Source organism: Hypanus sabinus, chromosome 31 (assembly GCF_030144855.1).
Source record: "Hypanus sabinus isolate sHypSab1 chromosome 31, sHypSab1.hap1, whole genome shotgun sequence".
Taxonomy (NCBI): domain Eukaryota; kingdom Metazoa; phylum Chordata; class Chondrichthyes; order Myliobatiformes; family Dasyatidae; genus Hypanus; species Hypanus sabinus.
Genome location: NC_082736.1, coordinates 20,213,994 through 20,230,263, shown reverse-complemented (window position 1 = coordinate 20,230,263; position 16,270 = coordinate 20,213,994). Strand labels below are relative to the sequence as shown.

Below are 16,270 nucleotides of genomic sequence, written 5' to 3'. Positions count from 1 at the left end.
CCCTTGTTCTCTCTGGCCTCCATGATGAACTGTTTCACCACACCAACATGTTCCAGACGAACCGGCATCCCTGAACTGCAGCTTTCTGGACTGAGGTATCAATATATGTGTTCTTTGCTAGGTAGGTGCACAGCCGATTGGAAACAGCACGGAAGAAGATCTTCGCCTCGACACACAGCAGGGAAATGATGCGGAACTTGTATATCTAGGTGGCATTTTCCTCCTTCGGGATCCACACCGCTTCAGCCACCCTCCACCGTTCTGGGATCTTCCCCCTTCTCCAGAAGACTCGCAGCATATTCCACAGACGCAACAGGAGTTTGTGCAATTCTTGAACACTTTGTACGAGGTGCTGCTTGGTCCTGGAACCGAGCTTGCCTTTGCTTTGCGGATGACCTCTCTGACTTCCTTTAGCTGCAGCTCTGACATGTCGAACTGCACATCCGGTTCAGGGGATCTATTAGGATGTTGCACCCTCCCAACTCCTGCTCTCTTTCAGGATCACTAGAAATCTTCTTCAAATGCTGATCTATGTTTTCCTACGAACAGGCCAGTTTCCCACCGCGCCTCTGTCCCAGCAACTCTTTGGTGAATCTGAAGGGGTTGGCTTTAAAGACAGAACGTTTTCAGGCCCTTTCACAACGCCACCTTCGATGCCACTCTGCCCGGGGGAGGGCCTTGATCTTTTTTCGCAGTATGCACTTCAGCTGGGTCAGGCTGATGAGCTCCTCCTCTCCTACGTCACCATAAGACTGGGCTGCTCGTCTTCCCTCCCTCTCGCGCACCCCTGAGTGTATTTTTTCCTTTAGATTCATCGTAACTTTTGTGGCGGTCCTCCTCTCAGAGAACACAGATTGTGTTGCAAGTCCGTTCTGCCCCGGTCGCTTTCTCTTCGGGCTGTCACTGAATCTCCAGTCGTCACCACTATTCTCGTGGTTGTCACGCAGTCTTTGCTGGCTGTCGCTGATGAACTCAGGATGTAAAATGTGTACGTATACTTACTGATGCCTCTGGACACACCTTCAGTGATGTCCCTGAAATCATCAGGTGTATCGGGAATATGATTCATAAATAAAGATACTGAATTAAATTGATCAAAATCCATTGTTTTTATGAGTATCCATAATACTCATTTACGTAAAGGATTGTGGGCTAAATACTTTTTCGAGGTACAGTACTATAACTTCTCTAGATCCATACTTCCCAGATCCTGTCAATGATAATGAAATTAATGACATGGCCTTTATTTCCAGACTAAACATCTCCCGACTCGGAACAAATTTGAAACATCCCATGTTCTCTGCTGACGAGTTTCAGAGTGCTCGTCCACTTCTACTTTACTCCACCTTCTGTCCAACATCCAGGGAGACAATTTATGTACTGGCACAATACGCTCTGCTGGACGCATTCAAAAATTCTCATCTCTAATCATTATACACAAAGGCAATCCGTTTATAATCTTTCAAAATTTAAAACTTTAAAAACCTCTCAGCTCTGTTGTCAAACCAATGCCCTCTTGTTTTGAATCACCCCCTTCCTGGGGACACAACTAAGCCTCACATTATCCATGCCACTTATGATCTTATATATATATATATATATATATGTCTCAAATCATTCCTTGATCTACATTGCAGGGCATATGCAACTTTATTTTAATAAAGGCCCTCAATTCCAGCAGCGACCTGCTGAATCTGTACTGCATTATTTTTATAATTTCATACCAAAATTTCTATAGAGGAATGAAGAAATTTATACAGAATATTCTCAGAAACACCTCAGTCACGTGTTACATAGATGTAACAGCATTCCATATTCGTTAATTCACTCAGTGCCCTGACTGATGAAGGCGTTCACCTAAACCTAATGATCTTCATCACGCTATCTACCTGTAACACGCGTTCAGTGAACGCTGCACTTGCACTCCTCGGCCTCTCTGTACCATAACCCTCCCCGGGGCTCCAGCCTACACTGTATAAATCCTGCACTGGTTTCATTTCCCACAATGCTGTGCTTCACATATATCTGGATTGAATGCCGTTGGCGATTCCTCAGCACACACTGCTAGATCACCCCCTTGCACTTTTATATCGCTACCTACACGATCTACACTGCTGCTTATTTTAGTATCATTTGCAAACTAAGTACTCCTTCTACTTTCACATCCGAACCATTTATAAAGAGCACAAACAACACATTGAATTGAATTGAATTGAACTGAATTGAGTTCAATTGAATTGTATTTAATTGACTTTATTTCTTGTATCTTTCACATGAGGAGTACGAACCTTTACATTTAACACCATAGTTCCATCTAGGCTGGACAAGAAACACTGAGATCTCGGCCCTGACCCTGCCTTGTGCAGCTGGATCCTAGATTTCCTATCAGATCATCAGCATACGTCAAGAGAGGGCTCCCTGAACTCAAACCCTCTGACTGTCAATACAGAGCCCCTCAGGGCTGCTTCCTGTGTCCACTCCTTTACTCTCTGTACACCAATGTCTGGATCGTCACACACAGCTCCAATATACAGCTCCTCCCACACAACATTCAGGGTCCCAAACAGTCCTTCCAGGTGAGGAAATACTTCAGCCGTGTGTTTGCCTGGGCCATCTAGCGTATCGGGTGTTCCCAATGCGACCTCATCTCAATACGCAAGTTCTCTTGGGGAAGCATTTAGTCGAGCAACTTTGCTCCGTCCGGAACGTGCAGGATTTCCCAATGGTCAACCATTTCAACTCCATTGCCCATTCTCATTCTGACATGATGGTCCATGGAATCCTCTACTGTTACGATGAAACCAATCTCGGGATGGAGAAGCAGCACTTCATATTTCGTTTGGTAGCCCTCAGACTGGTAGAATAAACATCGATTTCCCTAAGCCGGTAATTTCTCCATTCTCCTCTCTTTGTTTTAATTTTCCATTCGTGATTCACTCTTGCGTCTTCACTTTTACTCGCACGTCTATCCCCTCCCTCTAGTCATCCAATCTAATTTCTGCTTTTCAACCCTTATTTTCTTTTCCACCAGTCACCACCAAGCCTCTCATTTATTTCCCTTTTCTCAACATATCTACCTTTTATTCTTACCTGGCTTCAACTATCATCTCCCAGTTTTCAAAACTCCCCTTTCCCCAACATTTCTACCTTCCGTCTTCACCTGGCCTCACCTATCACCTTGTAGTTTGAACTCCTTCTCTTTCCCCGCGTTGTTATTCTGGCTTCTTCCCACTTCCTTTCAAGTACTGATGAAGGAACACGGCCTGACCTTCCGATTTATTATTCCTCTCCATAGATGCTGACTGACCTGCTGAGGTCTTCCAGTGTTTTGTGTGCGAAACATTAGATTTGCTTCCCTTTGTGCAAATGTCACCGACGTGCGTGAACTTCGCAGTGGAGCAGCAAGTCGTCGCTTTATTTAACTTGCACGTTGAGGTGAACAAGAAGTGAAACATCCCTGCTCCTGGGTTCACAAAACGACCCGGAGAGTCGCCGTGAGATCCGTGAGGCAGACACCGGCCACTAGAGGGCACCGAGTGTCTGGGTCCTGTGTAGCAGCGCACAACACTTCCAAATTCAAAGGACATTCATTACCAAAGCACAATTAGATGCGTTTCCTTGCGGGGATTTACAGTAAGTGCAAAGAAACAGAATATAATCAGTGAAAGAGTGCACACAAGACAGACAATCAATGTAGAAAACATAACAGACTGTGAAAATACAAAAACTTAAAATAAAAATAAAAATAATATAAAGTTAACCAATGGGGGAGCATTCTTCCATGGAAAACATCCCCATGGCCTGAGCAGACAAGATGTGAAGAAGGAAACGTGGAACGTTTGGCTCAGAGTTGGAGAACTCTTCCCAGAAACAAAGGGGTTCCTTGTGGCAATAGAGGGTTTAACCGAAAAATATTAGAAATACATAATAAACGTCATACAAATTATTGATGATAAATGCAGAAAATGACAAGAACCACCAGGAACAATCCAACACATTACAGGATTGAGCAGCAGTTTAACTCAATCTGATTACTTACACGGGACAATCAATTGACAAACATCACTCACCAAAATCCTGCTTTAAAATACAAACTCATAGAAGACAGAACACCTTACTATAAATACAAACCTGTTCTAGATTAGGGTCAGAGTCCTACACAATAATTTTTGACTGATCCATTATTACAGATAGGACAATCCATAATAACCGTCTGAATATATAATATTACCGGATGAAAAAGCAGTAACAACGTACATAATAGATATAGCCATTGCAAACACACATCACATACAACAACTAATAAGTGAAAAACACCAGAAATATGCTGAATTAAAAGAAGAAATTTAAAGACTATTGAAAATGTACATGGGGTAGAATCAACAACAACTATCATCTCATAGTCACTACACAATAGTATTAAGCAGCAAGGGCAGCAAACCAATATTTCTGTAAATCTCCTGAAATCCACTATACTATACACCACTAGAATGGCCGGCAGTCCGTAGCTATTGAGGAATGAGTGTGCGTCTGTACGCCCCGACTTCAGGTTTTACCAGCTTGAGCAGAGAAAGTCATAATAATAATAATAACAAAGCAAAAATGTCGACAGCATGAAATGTCGTGTTTGAAAGTGAGTTGTGGAAACAGTCAATGTTGGTGTGAATGAAGTTGAGTGAATTTGTCTTTCTGGTTCAAGTGGCGATAACATAAATTTAAACATGAAATTCATTAGTGCCCTTTATTAGTTTCCGCTGGTTTGATCGTCCATGTACAATATATTCAGTTTAGAGCAACATGAATGTAAGCAAGACAGGTCGTGGTAGAGTTCTGTTTTCTGTAAGGGGGTATATGTCTTTTTAAATGAATGTACTAGGGACAGCACGGAGCGCACAAAACGGACAGCAAAGGCCACTGGATCAGCAGCGCCCCTGGATAGGCTTGAACCACCAACATTTCGGATAACAGCCGAACAGCGGCTGACCGATTGTATGGCAGAGGCCACCCGAATAAATGTGGAAAACAGGGGATCTTGCTGGTTTTGCAGGCTGCGAACAGTGACCGGAGTTTCTTTTTACAAGATGTATCCGTGGGAGAGATCAGGGAATCCAAACCGATATAAACACGTAGTCGGCAGGATTCGAACCTGCGCGGGGAATCCCCAATGGATTTCTAGTCCATCGCCTTAACCACTCGGCCACGACTACAAGTGCTCTAGTGTTCTTCCACCTATAATTTATATTACGGTCGAGTCAGATAGCGTTAGTTACCAAATTAAACAGTGGGATGTGTCATCAAAGACACATTTAGCCAGTGATGTTTTGCAGAATCCATCGTTTTTGGCATAGAGTTTGGAACTGGGGTTTAAATGTTAATTTACATCCTTTGATGTGTATTACTTCACATGTTGTCATTGCTTTGCTCTTTGTTCTAGTGGCTACCCATGGTATTTTCCCCAGTGTGTGTGTGTTTAGGTCAACTTTAATAACTTCAGTGTTTGCGAGCACCAAGCATTTACACATTTATTTTTGCTGATTTTGTTTGATTTCATACAGTTATATTGCGTTTCAATATAGAAACATAGAAAACCTACAGCACAATAACGTTCCTTCGGCCCGCATGTTGTGCTGAACATGGACTTACTTTAGAAGTTACATTGGATTACGTAGAGGACTCTATTTTTCTAAGATCCATGTACCATTTTTCCAAAATTCCATATACCAATAATACTAATTCCCGTTAAATTACCGACGTACAGAACGGTAAGAAATAGGGTACACTTATCATGTTTCTTCATATTTTTATTCGGATAATATTTTTATATCCTTATCTGTATTTTTTGATTAGTCATGAGTGCTGCTGTTCCTTCTGTGCCATATTCACTGAGACATATTAACAGTAATGTGATCCCCAGCAATTTCCGTGGACAGAAAAAGAGGAGATGTTGGCCACGGAGAATTTAAAACATGTAAGATAACATCAAACTCGAATGGCTCAGGGACAGTGGAAGTAGAGAGATCAGATGCCTTTGCACCAGCCATGTGCCTGGAAATGAAGATGTCATTTTGTGGAACCGCTTTACATCTTCCATTTTGTGAGAATAAAATTTTTGTGTTTTCAAGCAAGCACAAAGTTGTTTCAGGTGATTTCCGGGTTAAGAGATATTTTCCAAATTCGAAGTTACTTGTGAGGTTTTTTTGATATAATATAACATGCAAATGTGTGAATGTTGGGGTTAATGCCTGTCTGGAGTTATTTAAACTGGTTTCTAAAGGGAACAAAGAGCCATAAATTACCAATTGATGCTTAATGGGAAGAGGGGAATAAATGGATGCTGGCCTGGAGCAGAGCTAACAAAAGGTAGAATTCAAGCCAATCCGATGACCTACGGCCAATGACGCTGGAATGGGACAATTGAATTGGAAAATATGAATATAAAAGTGGAAACTTCGAATGTGCAAGCAGTGATAACTCTTTCCTGAAACCCACTATCAGAAGGAAGATCCCCCAAGTCAGTGACTGGGAGAAGGAAGGATCGATCACGTGGCCAGCTGAGCTGCCTTAATATGGTGATATAGTTGGAAAAGTAGTCTGAGTGAGTATTGGTGCAGAGTAAACAGCAGAATTCTTGTTCTAAGTTATTGGCCCGGAGTTGACATAGTTACGTTGTCATTTATGCAGAGACAGTAAAGTGCGAGTTTTGATTATTTACAAGTTACAGAGTAAATTTCTAACCTCGTTCCATTGCCAACACTAGTAGGACTATCGATGGCCTGGAACAAAAATACTCTCCCGGATACATTTCAGATATTCCATTTCTTATCTTGCACAAAAAAAATCATCTGGTTAATTTTGCAAAAGTTGAAATGTCTGATCGTTGTAACCCTATCCACCAGACATTTCCGTTTTATTTGCCAGCAGATCTGCTCCTCAATCTTCTACCAACTATGGAGAGAATCGCAGTATAATCCCAGCAAAGTGGTTGTTGCTTATTATTTTATTTATTCCTAAACTGAACTCCCACCTACGAGGAGTTGTGGCCTGAGGTAGATGTAGAGGAGTTATACAGCTCTCGTTGCTAGCACACGCTGTTCAACTCTCTGAGTGATTGTTCAGAAAGTTTGAAGACAATTGCTCATCGGGGTGATTGATAAATTCGTGGCCTAGGCGGAAGGAGATGAGTTACTAACTTCAAACTTTCTGCATTATCTCTCAAAGTGTTGGCCCGCTGGTGCATGTAATGGGAATTAAAAACTCATTTCCTTCTACCTTAAGCAACTAACTTATCAATCACACCTGACGAGGTATTAAGTGACGTGCTTGTGCATGTAAGGAAAGCTCTATAACTCATCTCCTTCCACAGTAGGCCACGAACTTATGAATCACCTTTGTGCGGATACATCGGCTTTTCTAAAGAACATGCACGATCAGGATTAGTTTTCTCATGTGCTGATGTGAGACAGGCAGCATTTGCAGCCCTTCCGACTCTTCCGACTCTCTGAGAGTTCGGCTCTCACTCAGTCCGATCGCTGGTGAATGCTCATTAGCTGTTCTATAACTCCCTCTGTTTGAGGATGGCGATGTCAATCGGCCGCAATAAAACCTGCTGCAGAGTGAGGATTTATCCGACAGAGAGCAGCTCGGTGCCTGTGGAGTCACATGGAGCACGGAAGACGCTTCACTAATCGAAACTCCAGCAATATGGTGCGATAGTGGTATAGGGATGAGAATAGCTGCCTTTCAAGCCGCTCACCCGGGTTCGATTCCCGGCGATCGCCGTGTGCTGTACCTGTTTTTCAGAACATTTCTCACAAACGTCTCAGTCTGGAATCACTCAGCCACGTTACTTCTTTCTCTGTGAAATTAACATTTCTGTCCGTCGTCCGTCTGCCATTTTAGCCCAGTGTTTCTCTTTCTCTTTTCTCTTTTCTCTTTCTCTTACCGCCATCGTGTATTGGTCTCGCCCCATCAGAGATGTCCCCCTTTTCACTTCTCACCCAACTTCTCACCTTCTTTGACACTGAAAGTTATCTTCTTCTCTCAGCATTTCTAACCGAGTGTCACGATCATAAAGGTTAATCCCGTTTGATCACTCACAAATGTTTTTTGAGGTAATGAGTGTTTCCAGTAGTGTCTGTTCAATCAGCTCAATACCAGACACAGCTTCATGCCGCGGAGAACAAGATGTGGTGGACAATCGCTGAGCACGACAGGAATTGTCGTTTTATCCGCGAAATTCTCAACAAATCTCAGAAAGTGATGGAGTGAGTGGACGGAAACTTAAATTGGAAGCACAAGTTTTTATTTTTTAGTGAAATGTGTGTTATGTACACAGGTGACGTGACGGCGATTTGCTGTAAAATATTCTGCTGAAGAATAGGAGACGATGGTTTCTATCTGCCGGACTCTAGATAACGGGCCCAGTACATTCCCGCCGCGCCATTCTGCTGATAGGTAAATATCTCTGTTCTTCTCCTGTCTTTTTATTTGTTAATTTTGCCGCTTTCCCCCGATTATCTATTGCTTTGTTTGTTGGAATATGTCTAATTTCCCTCGAGTCTCTCTTACTCTTTTACCTTCCTCCCATTCCTTCTTTCCTTCTTCATCGTTTCCTACCCCATCCGGTTATTATCCGGTCTCTGTGCTCCGACCCAGAAGGATATCTCGTTCCCGACATTTCAGCAACGGATGTGATTTCCATTATCATTCAGACTATATTCCTACGGCCCTGCAGTCAGACGCACTGGTTATCTCCCTCTGTGTCTCCTTGCCTTCCTTCTCTTTGTCCCGCGGCTGTTATTTAGGTTATAAAAACAGGAGATTCTGCAGATGCTGTAAATCCAGAACACAGAATGCCGGAGCAAATCACCAGGTCAGACAGCATCTATGGGGAGGAGTAAACAGTCGATGTTTCGGGCGGGGATGCCCCCTGGCCCGGTGAAATTCTCCTCCACTTTGTGTCTGTTACTTTAGTCAGACTTCGACGTAACGAGCAGCGACGGCATTCTTAGGTGCAGCGGAGAATAAACACACACTCCTGGATTTATTTTCCCAATCCCGAGTCTCGTTCACCGCCAATCCGTCCATATGATCGGATGAAGGTCAGATTTCCGACTGTTCTGAATGGACCGGAATGTTAGAATCTCTATCCTTTGTATGGTCTTACCGTCGGATGCCTTGCCATTCTCGTACCAGACGGTTTAGAAATGGTTAAGAGATCTAAATTAAGAGTGCTTAGTGCTGATGTAAAATAAAAGCTATATTGGAATAATGGCAGGGAAATTCTCACTGGCTTCAGTCTCTTCAGGAGGTGGACACACCGGTGTGCTTTCTTTGGCTTTGGTGGACCACTCTCTCTCTCTCTTGAGGAGCCATTTATTTGCGGTAATGAGCGGTCAGCCTGCACCTTCCTGATTCAGTCCTGTACACGTTGAGTTGGAGCTTCAAAATTCAATGCTCACTAGCGTGGAGATGCCGGGGATTGAACCCGGGACCTCATACATGCAAAGCATGCGCTCTTCCACTGAGCTACATCCCCACATTAAATGCAGAAATGTTTCAGGTCCAAACCTTCCTGCATATCACAATTGAGATACAGTGTAATCATTGATAACAACGATCATTTTTTCCTCTGCGACTGGAGTGGACTCGGGAATCCTTTCCGATTCAGCTATTTCTTTTTCGAGCACTGGCCAGTGGACGCGCTCCCATTTGTGCCTGATTGTGCAATGGGATGAAGAGCATTCTCCAGTAGGATTTATTGTCTGAGAAATCGATACAGCGAACGATTTGGAAATTCGAGAGAGGGAGAAGGAGAGAGAGAGACTCCTGTGCAAGGTCTTCTCATCTTTTTCTCCAGTCCTGATGAAAGATCTCGGCCGAAAAGGCGGAGTGCGCTCTTTTCCTGGCCTGCAGAGAATAGCTGTTCTTAAAATACCTCAATGCACGAAGGGTTAATATTTCCAACCAAATAGAAAACACCGCAAAAGAGAAAAATGATAACAGATAAAAGTACATTCCAGCCGAAAGCCTGTTGATTTCCTTGAATCTACCCATGATGGGATGGCCTCGTATTTTAAAGGGCACTCATAGAAAATTGTTGTTGGCAGCAGCTGACATAGCAGAGGATGGTTTCGATCCATCGACCTCTGGGTTATGGGCCCAGCACGCTTCCGCTGCGCCACTCTGCTATGAAAAAAACAACATTGCTCTTCCATAAATGATGTGCAATCTCTTGCGCGTGTGTGTGTGTGTGTGTGTGTGTGCGTGTGTGTGAGTGTGTCGTTCTGAGCGTGTTTGCGCGTGTGTGTCTTGGTGTGGATGTGTGCTTTTGCGTATGTCTGGGTCTATGTTTCTGTTTGTGTCTGTGTCGGTGCCTGTATATGTCTTTGTCTTGTCAATGTCTGTGCATGTCTCAGTCTGTGACTGTGTCTCTGTGTCTGTATAATGTCCGCATCTCTGTGTCTGTTTCTGTCTATGTCTGTGTCGATGCCTGTAAATGCTTAGGTCTTATCTGTGTCTGTGTCGGTGTCTGTACATATCTGGGTCTCCGTCTGTGTCTGAACATGTCTGAGTTTCCGTCAGTGTCTGTCCATGTTGCATCAATTTCACCTTTTCCGCTTATTCATACCCACTCACTTCACTTTCCGTTGATAATTCCTTGTTTTACCTATTTCTGTCTCCACTTTCGTTTCTTTCTTCCTTACTTTCTGGACCACCCAGTTATTCTCTCAGTGTAAATTTTGCTTTATCCCATCTTGCACCTCGTTCCACATATTTCGCTATTGAATGTGCTTTTCCTTATTTAATTGTTAACAAGGACAATTCATCCCTCTTGTGGGGCTTCTTACTAAAAAGCAACATTTTGAGCCACACTCGGAGATCACTGTGTTCAATCCCGAGGTCTCATTAACGTTCCCACCCTGCCCTGATCATTGAATAAGTTTTGGATTCCAAGTTGAACCAGAAGTTCACCTCGCCTCCCTGTGAACGGAACTCGCGGATTTAGATGCTGACTTGGTTTCCGCTTCGCAAGCACGTACCTCAAACAATCCCTTCATCGGGATTTAGTTAGACCATAGAACCATACGACATAGAAACTGAAATCGGTCATTCAGCTCAGCGAGTCTGCTCCGCCGTTCCATCACGGCTGATCCCGGATCCCACTCAACCCCATACACTTGCATCCACCGCAGTCTGCGGCTGAAATTCCACAGATTTGTTACTCCGGCTAAAAACAAGATCCTCCTTACCACAGTCCCCCACCATAGGAAATATCCTCTCCACGTCCACCTTGTCTTGGTCCTTCAATCTTCAGTAGGTTTCAATGAGAATTACAGTTGTTGCTCTAATGTTCGGAAGATCACGGCCGAGCTTCCGTCCCTTCCCGAAATGTGCGGGTGTTTTTAGTATTCCCCTGCCGAGGACTGATATACAGCAAGGAACGATTCTAAACTGTCTCACGTGTCACAGGCTTATCCCGGCGTCTCAACGAGGCCATGAAAGGCCAAACATCGTGCGGAAAATTTCTTCATCTGGGATTTTCCACCTAGTTTTTAAACTTCACAAACAGTGTTGGAATGCTGGGTTTGGACCCTGGACTTCACACATGCGCTTCCCCACTGAGCTACGTCCCCAGTGGCAAATGAACGATGATATTTTCTGTCTGAGACCCTGATCACAAAGGCTGGACATTCAAAGATAGAAAATAGAAGTCGGAGTAGGCTATTCGGCTTTCCGAGACAATTCCGCCATTCTTTTCGATCCTGGTCGCTCATCTAACCTCAGTTTCTCTTCCCGATCACTACGCACGCCCTTTCATCCCTTCTGTATATGAAGATATGCTGACCTCTCCTCGATTTATTCTCACTGTGGGGAGTTGCGTCAGGGAGAAAAGGATACGGGACTGTCTGACGGTCCCACACCATTGACCTGCAAAATTGAAGGAATTTAAGGCAAAGAGCAGCAACAGGCTTTTTAAATAGAGTATTAATTTAAAAGACCGACGTAACAGTGGATGAATTAAATGTTTCACCAAACGCAAGCCTGCACATTAGTCCTGAATAAAAACAGGAAATTTTAGGAAATTCGCATTCACGTCAAGTTAAGGACAAAATATTTCAATCAGAAATCACTTGTCAGATTCTTGCAGACTGAAACGCAATGGTCATTAAATACGCAAACTAACATTGTTCCCTGCAGTCGGGAATGCCGTCAACCGAGTCATGAGGATATCAAGTTGTGGATTTATTTAACTTGCACGATGACGTGAACGAAACATCCGGACTCCTGGGCCGGAAAATGATATAGAGAGACACGCTGAGGTCAATAAATCATGCAGCTGCCTCAGTTGCCATTGAGGGTCTAGGGTCTGTGTTACACCCAGCCGCCACCAGAGGGCAGCAATGAGCTGGTTACCGCCGCAACGCGTATTGGTTGCAAGACAAACAAGTCAAGTCACTTTTATTGCCTTTTCCCGCCTCAACATTACACTCTCCTCTTACTTTCTCCCATCAGGTTCATTAGCACCACTTACTGTAATGGAATACGAAGGGAAGTTTGATGGGGATCTGATGCTACGTCCCAAATCTATTTTAACTAAAACGTTGAATAGGGTCCAACACGACATAACCGTCCCTGCCTCAGGTGCCAGTATATCCTGCAAATTGGGCGCCACAGTTCCACCCATTACATGCCTAAACAGCTTCCTACGTTCCAAATAATATCTGTGGCACATCAGGCTCACGTGTTTCACCCTCTCTGGGACATTACAAAAATCACGTGGCACATTCCCCTGCTGCCCAACAAATGCCAATGAGAAGTGCAAACCCGTATGTCCGACAATTAGTCTGAAAAACCACACATCTTCCTTCCTATTCTTTCCCAAAAGGTACCACTCTTGGACTGATGGAAACAATCTATAATACCACCTCCTTGTGGAACTGTTATTCCAGACTGTTTGCTATTTCCAAACCCCAGGCAACCTAGTACAACATTTGACTTCATGCTTTCGCATATGGACTATAATATCTACCTCAGACGTAGCAAGTGTCTGTTTACCTGTAACATCTGCCCTTTCATTACCCGACACACCCAGATGTGTAGGTGCCAATGAAAACTGTACACTCTGGTGAGTGTACTTGGCCCTTTCTCCTCTGAGCGACGAAGCCTGAGATGTAACGTGATAGAGATGTATACAATGATGAGGGGCATTGATCGTGTGGATAGCCAGAGGCTCCCTCCACCACCCCAGTGGTGAAATGGCTAACACAAGGGTGCATAGTTTTAAGGTGCTTGGAAATAAGTACTGGAGGGATGACAGGATTAAGTTTTTCACACAGAGTGGTGGGTAAGTGGAATGCACTGCCGGCGGTGGTGGTAGAGGCGGATTCAATGGGGTCTTTTAGGAGCCTTTTGGAAATTCTAGGGAATTTCTAGAGTAGGATACATGGTCAGGACAACATTCTGGGCCGAAGGGCCTGTAATGTGCCGTAAATTTCTATTTTCTGTATTCTGTGTTCTTCCCGCACACTTCAGAGCATATAGATCATAATACACTTCTATCAACAGATCAGCTGTGGTCTTCTTAAAGACTTCGATTACAAACTCCACAGTACCGAGGCAGTGTCTAGGCTGATAACAACTCTGTTTGACTTGTTCAACTAATTACAGACTAATGATAATGGCCATAATTTCTGTTGTATAGATAACTGCTGGTACAGTACACAGTAAAAATGAGACAACGTTTTTCAGGACCATGGTGTTACATGACACAGTACAATAACTAGACTGAACTATGTAATAAGCAACAGAGAAAAATAAACAAAAACTAGACTAGACTACAGAACTACCCAAGACTGCATAAAGTACACAAAACAGTGCAGGCATTACAATAAATAATAAGCAGGACAATAGGGAAGTAAGGTGTCAGTCCAGGCCTGGGTATTGAGGAGTCTGATTGCTTGGGAGAAGAAACTGTTATAAAGTCTGGTCGTAACAGTCCGAATGCTTTGGTGTCTTTTTCCAGATGGCAGAAGGGAAAAGAGTTTGTATGAGGGGTGCATGGGGTCCTTCATGATGCTGTTTGCTTAGAGGATGCAGCGTGTAGTGTAAATGTCCGTGATGGCGGTAAGACAGACCCCGATGACCTTCTCAGCTGACCTCACTATCCACTGCAGGGTCTTGCGACCCGAGATGGTACAATTTCCGAACCAGACAGGGATGCAGCTGCTCAGGATGCTCTCAATACAACCCCTGTAGAATGTAATGAGGATGGGGGATGGGAGATGGACTTTACTCAGCCTTTGCGGGACGTAGAGATGCTGCTGGACTTTCTTTGCTATGGCGCTGGTGTTGAGGGGTCAGGTGAGATTCTCCGCCAGGTAAACACGAAGAAATTTGGTGCTTTTAACGTCCTCTGCCGAGGAGCCGTCGATGTCAGCCGGAAGTGCTCGCTGCATTCTCTCCTGAAGTCAGCAGCTATCTCTTTTGATTCGTTCACATTCAGATACAGGTTGTTGGCTCTGCAGCAGTCCGTTAGCCGCTGCACATCCTCTCTGTAAGCTGACTCGTTCTTGCTGATGAGACCCAGCACAGTCGTGTCATCGGCGAACTTGATGATGTGGTTCAAGCTGTGTGTTGCAGCACAATCGTGAGTCAGCAGAGTGAACAGCACTGGACGGAGCACACAGCCCTGGGGGGCCTCCGTGCTCAGTGTGATGGTGTTGCAACCGATCCGAACTGATTGAGGTCTCCCAGTCAGGAAGTCTAGGTTCCAGTGGCAGAGGGAGGAGTTCAGGCCCAATAGGCTCAGCTTTCCAATCAGTTTCTGAGGGATGATTGCGTCGAATGCTAACCTGAAGTCTATGAAAAGCATCCGAACGTATCTGTCTTTTATTTTGTCCAGGTGCGTTAGGGTAAGGTCGAGGTTGATGGCAATTGCGTCGTCTGTTGAGCGGTTGGGACGGTACACACACTGCAGGGGGTTGAGAGAGGGGGGCAGCTGTGGTTAAATATCCCTGAGCCCACCCGGTTACTAACTGGGTTTTTAGAACCATCTGTAAAGATAGGCAAAAAGGAAATAATACTAGCTGCATAAATGACAAGACGCCCTCTCACCAACACAAGAATTTGTTTATCCTCTACTAATCTCAAATCTATTCCCACAGCTGGAAATGTTCATGATGGACCTCCTGGCTGGACTACATGTCCAAAAATCCCCAGGACAATATTCCCACCCATATTCTGTAAGTGTCTGCAGAAAACATTTATCAGTTCTGCTGTTATAATCCCAACAAACTATTAAAACAAAATTAGTCCGACTTTACGTCCTTACCCTATTAATCAAGTCGAGTTTGCAAGGCTCATTTTCTCCTCTCGGCACGTCAAGGAACATCTCGCCTTGTTTGACCTCCGCTGCATCTCTAGCTGTGGTCTGAAATGCTCCACTACAGAGTCAAAGTGCACTGGTCTGTAGAACATCCGACCTTTATAAAACTGAACGAGCTTCCTCTCTATAAATGAAACAACCTGTATTAAAGGACAATAAATGTTCAACAGAACAGCCCTGGAACAGCCACAGTCATGCCCAGTTCACGACCTGCTTACATGTATCCCCTAAAAATTTTATATAAAACTTTACATATGTACAATGTCCTGTGTATGTTACTCAAAATGGCTTCTTTGGTTTGTTAAAAGTAGGAATGCTTCTTTGTCTGATAAGTGTTTCTCTCGCAGTTGTTTAGCTTTAGACTTGCTGATATGGGGATTGTATTCATTTGGTAACCAATGGGGAATGTTATTTTGTCTTGTGAGGCTGGAAGCTTGGGGGGGGGGCGGTGTTCGCGGGTTTTCGTGAGAGTCGGGAGGAAGACGCCGAGGAAGGTGGACGTGCGCTGCACTGCTTGGTTGGCCACCAGGGGTGGTCCCAGGTGCGAAGACGTGGAGGTCGGAGGCAAGCGACGAGGGGTCGGTCGGATGGTTCGATGGTTGAGCTCCAACGATGTGCAGTAAACTGACTGAACTTTGATAATTTGGCGCCTTTTGCTTTTTCTTTTCTATCGTATATAGTGTATTGCCCAGTACTCTTTTAGTTTTAGTAAACTCTTTAAAGTCTATTTCATAACGGTATCTGCTGTGAATTTGATACTGTGTGCGTGCGCGAGGCATAAACTTGATTCTCACAGCACCTGCGTGTGTGAGGACCTGGGGGTGGTGTGTGGCTGAATTTCCTTTTCCCCTAGACATATAGCAGCCTGTTGGTTAAGTGTTA

At 44.2% G+C, this 16,270-nt stretch overlaps 3 non-coding genes across 3 annotated transcripts; all 3 read right to left on the bottom strand.

The window, feature by feature from the left end:
* Positions 1-5,125: 5,125 nt before the first annotated feature.
* On the bottom strand, positions 5,126-5,207 carry trnas-aga (transfer RNA serine (anticodon AGA)). The gene has a single exon. It is a non-coding gene; the product is annotated as a tRNA-Ser (tRNA).
* A 4,259-nt stretch (positions 5,208-9,466) lies between these two features.
* On the bottom strand, positions 9,467-9,538 carry trnaa-ugc (transfer RNA alanine (anticodon UGC)). Its single transcript has one exon. It is a non-coding gene; the product is annotated as a tRNA-Ala (tRNA).
* Positions 9,539-10,118: 580 nt separating this feature from the next.
* trnam-cau (transfer RNA methionine (anticodon CAU)) lies at positions 10,119-10,190 on the bottom strand. Its single transcript has one exon. It is a non-coding gene; the product is annotated as a tRNA-Met (tRNA).
* Between the last annotated feature and the right edge of the window lie 6,080 nt (positions 10,191-16,270).